General features: G+C 42.7%; 1 long non-coding RNA gene across 1 annotated transcript; it reads right to left on the reverse strand.

Annotated features, from left to right (window-relative positions):
- Positions 1–597: 597 nt before the first annotated feature.
- LOC128626378 (uncharacterized) lies at positions 598–1,531 on the reverse strand. The gene is made up of 2 exons (XR_008390311.1): positions 1,167–1,531; positions 598–742 (listed from the first exon to the last, which is right to left on the reverse strand). It is a non-coding gene; the product is annotated as an uncharacterized LOC128626378 (long non-coding RNA).
- Positions 1,532–7,580: the final 6,049 nt, after the last annotated feature.

Below are 7,580 nucleotides of genomic sequence, written 5' to 3' on the forward strand. Positions count from 1 at the left end.
GAAGGGGTTGCTTTGTGTCATTTTACCTATGAAATAACTCAGGGCCAGAGGGCCCCCATGCTGTACTCAGACCACCCCTTCCTGCACAGGCTTGGGGTTCAGTGAGCAGAACTGCTGGCCTTCGGTTGTGGGCCCCCAGCAAAGGGAAGTTGGAATCAGCTGAAGACAAGCTTAGAAAGCGGACTGATTAATTTCAAAAGGGTGGAAAGAGGGAGAACCAAATGAAAGAGAAGCAAGGCAAAGCCAGTGCATTTAGAAGGCGGAGGATGTAGGGCTCCTTAAGGTAAAGCAGTGCAAAGGGAAGCAACCTTTATAGGTCACCTTCAAAGGAGGCTGTGGTTGACAGCTGGCCTGGGCAACATTCGTAAGTGTTGTTTTAACTGAAGTGAAGCCAGATCCCGTGAAAGAAATTTTATTTCAGAGAGACTTAACTTGAAGATTTTAATCTCTGGAACTCTACATATTTAACCGGACTTGGTCACTCCTGTCTTTGCTCCAGGAACTTCTGTCCTTTGTCATGTGGGTGTTGGAGACTAAACTCTGAGAGTCTTCTGTCCATACTTATCCACTCCCAAATGAATGGGACAGAAAACGTCCTCAGAACCAGACTGGGCCTTTGTGTTTTAATATAAACGTGGTATCCTGTGAGGTCTGCAGGTAGCAGGTCCTGTTGAAAGGAAGCATGATGAGGTCATGCGATGGTTACTTTCATCTGCATTCAATTGTTTGAACATTTTTGTACCTGTTTTTAGGATTAGGAATGGGATAGAGAAATAAACAAAATCAATTCAAACTCTTTTTGCTTAAGAAATTTTCTAATTTCCAAATAGGAATCAGCTGTTTTTATGAATGAAATCCAATTCAAAGGTAATTCCAATTAGCATAATGTGATGGGAACATTTTATTGGTTGGGCATGGTAGTGTTATAAAATGAAATGTTTAATAGGAATAAAATATAGCCAGAACCCCAGGGAGCCGAAATATCATCAGTTATTTTTTTCCTTCCTTCCGCCCTCCCTCCCTTCCCCTTTTCCTCCCCCTCCTCTATTTCCTCCTCTGTCCCACCTCCCCCATCCTCCTTCCTCTCCCTCTCCTCTCTGTCCATCCTGGCTGTTCCTTTTTCTCTCAGCACCTGCCTTTGCAAACATTGTGTTTTGCCCACTCACCTGCAGCTGCTTGTGATGGCCTCAGCCCCGCTGAGTCTGTCTCAGGCATTACAACCGGCATTACAGGCCGGCATGGAGAGGGAAGACATAATCACAGTCCTAAAAGTTCTAGAAGCGTAGAGTTACTTTTTATCTCCTTGAATAAAAATAGAGCCACCCTGTGCCCCATGGGATAATTTCCAAGCTCCCCTCTGTGTTTAAGGACAGCTAGGCTCCGCCCCGCTTGCAGGGAGAGTCGTCTTGTTTCATACCGCACTTCCCTTGTTTGTCCCGTATTTCGTGGCCCTGGTGATGGCTGTGATAGGCCGTGGTTAGTGTGTGTTCTAAGGACTGAGTGAAGGATCCTTTGGAGTCAAAGCAGGGCGTCCCTTCTGCCAAAAACAGAAAACATGAAAGAGGAATAGTTACAGGTAATACTTTGTAGATAAAATTCTACTTTTCTTTCTATATCACTTTGATTTATTCTTTCTTCCTAGCTTTAGAAGCTAACAGGTTAGAAACAGGTTAAGTTTAGTCTAACATAAATAGTACCTCTTTTAGAACAGCATTTGCAACACAGTTTGCACGTTCGGAAGGATATTAAATATAAAAAATAAGGATTTCACACTAAATACATATTAGAAATAGTTAATTAAACCAAATCAAACAGGTTCCTCTACTGCAGGACTTTTCAGATACTTTAATATGCTAATGACATTATAATTACAGTTTCTCAAAATTTATTTGACCATCAAAAAAGCATAGTTGTAAAAAAAAAAGCATAGTGGTGGAAACAAAAGCTCTTAACTTTGTTCCTGCCAATGGAGGTTCCACTGCTCTCTCGACCCAAAGGATTGTCTGATGCTGCTCTTGGCTCAGTCCTGTCTCCTAGCTCCAAACATTCCCTTCTCTACTCTGCTATGTGATGTAGGGGCCAAGACTGGTCATTTTATTTGGGTCAGTTGCCTTCCAACTGGGGTGTCCCTGAGGGGGACTGGACAGCAGGAGGAAGGGAATTTTTCTTCTTCCTTTTTGTCTGCTGTTTCTAGGTGTCACCCTGTTGATGGCTCTGTGCTGGGCGACAATAGTCAATTGCTGCCTTCGGCTCTCCCCACGCTCCCAGAACCTCACGGCCATCTATCTGAAGTGGCAGTGGCTCCAGGTGGTGCCCCTCTCGTGGGTCGGGGCTGCAGATCCAAGAGGCCTCTCCTCCAACACCTGAGCTACAAGCAATGGCCTGGCACTGCCCCACCCTGAGACCTAGGCCCCAGCTCTATGTGCCTCTGACCCAAGTCCCACTTCTGGTACCTCCAACCTCTTCTCTAATAGTGGAAGCTGCTTCCTACCCATCTCTCGTTATGCTAGTGTTCCAGTTTCTTTTCACAGCCCTCCCACATCTGCAACAACTTTTCATATCAGACTCGCTCTGTTGAAAAAGCTAGCCTGGTGTCCACGTTCCTAACGGGGCTTTGATGGAAAGAGAATGCCAATGAGAGCTCCTCCACCACGGGCTTTGGAGATAGAGGGAGGATGGGTGAGTGAGAAGAGCTAGGGGAGGAAAAGCCTTGAATTCTTGCCTTGAGCCTAAAGCAAGTTTTTCAAACTTCAGACATTAAAGAGAACTCAAAGGAATTTCAACTTGAATTTTACAGCATCCCTTGAGATAATAGGAGGTATTGTGGGGTGTTATAAAAATAGAATTATGAATTCTTTTCCATCCACTGAATTCTTTCCCAGCCACCGAAATGAACCAGGCACCCTGGTTCAGCAATTTATTAAAATGGAAGCAAATGGACCCTGCAGGGCCATATTGGCCACATGAAAAAACCACACCGTGGCCACTCGGAGACAGTGGAAGGAGGTAGTGTGAGTTGGTCAAGTATCGGAATTTGGAGCAAAATGCAAACAATATGTTCCAAAGATGCATTTTTAAATATTTGGTTTAAAAAAGTAACTAAACTAAGTCTCTGGTTCTTAAAATATGGCTGATCATTCATATCATCTGGGGGAGCATTAAAATGATAAATGGCTGCCTTTGACCCAGGACCAGGGAGCCAGACCTGCCTGGGTTGGGACCCTGGAACTGGTGTTTTTAGAAAACCTCATGTGATCAAGGGATTCTGATGAATAACAGATTTAGGATCCATTATTATATAGAATAAAAACTTTTCCATTTTTTTTTTTTTTAGAACTTAGATCCAGAATTCAGTGTTTTGTTTTTTCCCATGAAAGTTCTGAGCCTGGAGCACCAGGGTGTTGACAGTCTCTCTCCTGGCAGGAGGCAGTGGGGAAACACGGGGCTGGAAGAGAAAAAAGACAGCAGAGCTATCCTAGGAGGCTGGTGTTTGAGCGGCTTTTGATCCTCTCCACCCATCGTCAAAGCCAATCATCAGTCCTCAGAGCGCCACAGCCCTGCTGCTTTCCTTCAGGCACCCGACAGCATCTCCGCCTGGGTGCTGGGGCTCCGAGGGCGCCTGCCGCCAGGATGCTGGAATTTAATTCACCAAGTGGGCCTTTCGCAAGCAGTGTAGAGCTATTCCAAGGTGACTACCTTCCTGGGACTCTAAGATAGAGGGACCAGGCATCCGACTTAAAGAAATAGCCACATATGTGTGTCCACAGCTACTGCCAGGAGCTTATCAAGAAAACAGAAACGAACAAATGAAAGAACACAGCCAAGATCAGCAGCAAGGAAGAGTCTCATTTAGCTTTAGCCAGAATCTGTTTGCTTGCTTTGTGTCTTTGAAATGGAATACAGAGCCGGGGAGAGCCTCAGCACTTTTTTTTTTTTTTTTTTTTTTTTTTTCAAAAACTCGGGTGAAAAGGGCGACTCTTGGCCTGTGTAAGGCCTCTCCCTGTGGGCCTCCTCACATCACATCTGCAAAACTGAGGAAATCAAGAACTTTTGCTCGCAGCCCGGGGAAAGGATGCCAAATCTGTTAAGATCAAGAAAAATTAGGGTAATTTGAAGTGTAGTTTTTGGTGCAGCAGATGTCTACCCTTGGCCTCCACGGGCAAAGGGAAGGCAGAGAAGCAGAGGCAGTCCCTGCCCTGGGTCTGCTGGGAAGGGCCTGAAATGAACCAGGCACCCTGGTTGAACTGTATGAAAACTTTAAAAATTCAAACAAACAAACATACAAATTAAGAAAAATTAAAGGGATGATAAAGCTACTTGTTTTCTGGTCGATCCAATTGGCCAATCACTGTATGGAGTCCAGTTTGAGTACTGTCATTGGGCTGCTTCATGTGGAATAGTGGGCCCTGGATTGGATCAGGAAATTCACCAGGCATGTGGCTTTTCAAGAGTGAAATCTGTTGACACGAAAAATCCTCAGCACATTGGGTGATTCAAGTGCACTTTCATAATTTGCTCTCATTTTCCCCTCTTTGTTATTTCCACATTCCACAAGAATCCATCACTCCTCTGAATTATGTGCTGCTCAGGACTGATGCTCATACCACCCAGTCAGGGAGGGCAACCTCAACTTCCCGAACTCACAGAACCTATTGTTCCGCCCCTTTCTGACCCAGCGCTGTCACTGTGGCTCTGTACTCCGGCTGGGAGGGCAGGGAAATGACTCCCCAGAGAGCCATTCATCATGGTAATAAATGCTCTAAGTTCCATCAAAGTTCACCTCCACACTGAAACAACACAATCATTCTCTGCATTCTTTTTTTTTTATATCAACATGTATACTGCCCATAAAAATTCACTAACTATTTGTGTATGTGTGATGGGTAAACTTGATGCTGCGTACACAGCTGTACACAAATTGTGTGCAGGCGCGTTTTTCTGTTTTTCGGTTTATATGAGCATCTGGCATTATGCTAGGACTTAAAAGACACTTTAATTCCTGGCTGGACCACTGCCTTCATAGGCTTTATATAGATACTACAACTACTTATATGCTTGGATTTTCATTAATTACTCTTCTTTAGTTTTCTTCCCAGCTTCCCAGGCATGTTGATTTTAATTGCTTCACTCATTTAAGCATCTCCAAAGACTATAATAGATTCATTAGCAGCCCAAGCCTGCTGTTGGCTTTCCCTTCTCCCCGTTTTTTGCCCACACACCCAAATTACCCGGAAGCAGTCATTGCCCAGTAATGAGGTTGGGGTTCCTCTCTATGGAGTCCAGGAAGACATAAAAGGCAGTCTTTATGTCTTTGTTACCATCAGCTCCTGCTCTCATTGTCTTCTTTCTACTGTACACTCTCTGCCCGCTGACTTTAGAAAAGCAGACATTACCCCAGCTTCCCAGAGCATGCAGTCCTATTAGTGAGTAATCTTAGAACAATTTACTATGTAAGACACCCAGAGTAAAACGGCACACACACACACTCACACAAGCAGTTTTTAAACCTCATTTGCTCAATAGTGCATTTAATAAAGTATATAGCAACTTATTTTGTCTGGCAGTATTTAATGCAATAACTTAAACCCTCCAAAAGGCCTAAACATTTAGACACAGATGTCATCAAGTAAGAGAAAATTTGTAATAATGGTCTGTAATTTAAAATTTAGATTGTGAGGAACTTGTTAAGAAAAACAAAAGGGCTTTATTAACTCATTTGTCTTTTTTATTAACTCTATTTTTGAGTTGACTGAATAATAGCCAATTAGAGTGGTAATTTGTTGGGTCCTACATTAGCTGGAAAGAAAAGAGGGGGAAAGAAAGCTATGGCAGAAGCTAGGAATTACCAAAAACTTATCTTGTTTGAATTAGAATCTGATATCCTCAAAGTAGGTTGATGACAATCTGTCCCTTTACATATTAAAGATACATGACTTAGACAGAGTTCCTGCCTGGCTACCACAATTTTAATTGTAGGAAAAGACCATGTGAAACACAGATGATTAAATAACAACAACAACACTCCCTACCCCCACCCCCAGAAAAAACCCACAGGCTGTGCTAACATATGTAAGGAAAGAACAGTTCCAGATATTGTGCTGAACTTCGCTTTTCTTCTGTTGATCCATAGGCCTTGCCATGCCACACTCTTCTGAGTAACGCCAAGTCTTTGTGGGGTTTGGAAGGGATGTTATCAGAAAGTGCAGTTGGTGTGATCAAAATTGTGGTTGTGTAGACTGAGCTGTTCTCAGGGCATAAATAGGTCACGAGAGGTGGACAATTAATCTTTGTGTAAGGAAATCTGCAGTTTAGAACTAAATTCCATGTTAACATAGCTGTCGTGTGTTATCTTGACATTATTTTAAATTCCAAGCTTTGGAGGTGACAAAGAGACTTTTTGATAAAATAAAATGCAGTCTGAGAAATGTATTGATTAATCAATGGCTAATATATTAATTACAAGCTTTTTAATAATAAAACATCTGGAAGAAAAGTTAGATAAACATTATCCAGAGGTTTGATTGACAGACTTTAAATATCACAGACCCTGTTTATGTGAGACCCTGTTTTTTCAATGAATCTTTTATTTTTGATCTACCGTTTCTTTCAATTATTGCTTTTGGGACTTAACAGATTTATCTAACTCTTGCTAGGCTTAGTCATGACATTTGGCTTCTTTTGATTTAGGACTTCTTAAAATTTTGAGACGTTGTAGTGAACGATTATCACCAAACCAGATTCCTCTTCTTCCTGGCACATGCATGGTTTCCAAGGCCCCCATTCCAATTAGATGTGGACATGGGACTGAGTATTGAGCTGATGGGGTGTGTGCAGCGTGATGTGGACACTTCAATTCTGGGCCTATTCCCCTAAGGGCCTCTCATGATAGCTTCTCCATGCTCTGCCTTTCCTCTTCTGCCCGATAAAATGCAAAGACAGGCAGGGCCTTCAGAAACCATATTCCAAAATGGCAGAGCCACAGAAGGAAACTGGATCCCCCAAATTACAAGGTGAAAAAATACTTCTCTCTGGTCAGGAATGTCCATGTAATTGAGGAATAAGCTTTTTGTGTGTGTTAAAGATTTTTTGGGTACACATATAACACAGAAAGCACTACAACTTACAAAAGCCTTCTTATCTGGGGCAGATACGCGGAGACAGACCTTAACCTCTCACTGTAGCTAAAGACAGATAGAGAATTCTGTCCCCTTTCCCTGGCAGAAAAAGCATGGGCATGTGGCCCACACCCAACCATGAAATGCTCCTCCCAGAGCCTTTGACAAGACATGACATGCTTATTTATGCTTGTTTCTTTGTATTGAAGAAAAATATGTGACATTTTCTTCAGAGAACTGGTTTTTCTCTTAGGTTCTAATATGGATACTTAACCTCCTTTATGCCTATTGATTCAACTAACCAACTTGTGAACATGTCTAGGTGAAATTTCAGAAAGGGGCTTCTGACATGTTAGCCATAAGTCTTCAAACATACTGTGATATTTCTGTCAAAATCAGGAGATTTTGGTTTTAAAGTGTGCCTAAACAAACTTCTTACTTTCTCCCTGGTTTTGCTGACTGACA

This window comes from Artibeus jamaicensis, unplaced genomic scaffold, assembly GCF_021234435.1.
Source record: "Artibeus jamaicensis isolate MK-2021 breed Jamaican fruit bat unplaced genomic scaffold, CSHL_Jam_final scaffold_537, whole genome shotgun sequence".
NCBI classification, from domain to species: domain Eukaryota; kingdom Metazoa; phylum Chordata; class Mammalia; order Chiroptera; family Phyllostomidae; genus Artibeus; species Artibeus jamaicensis.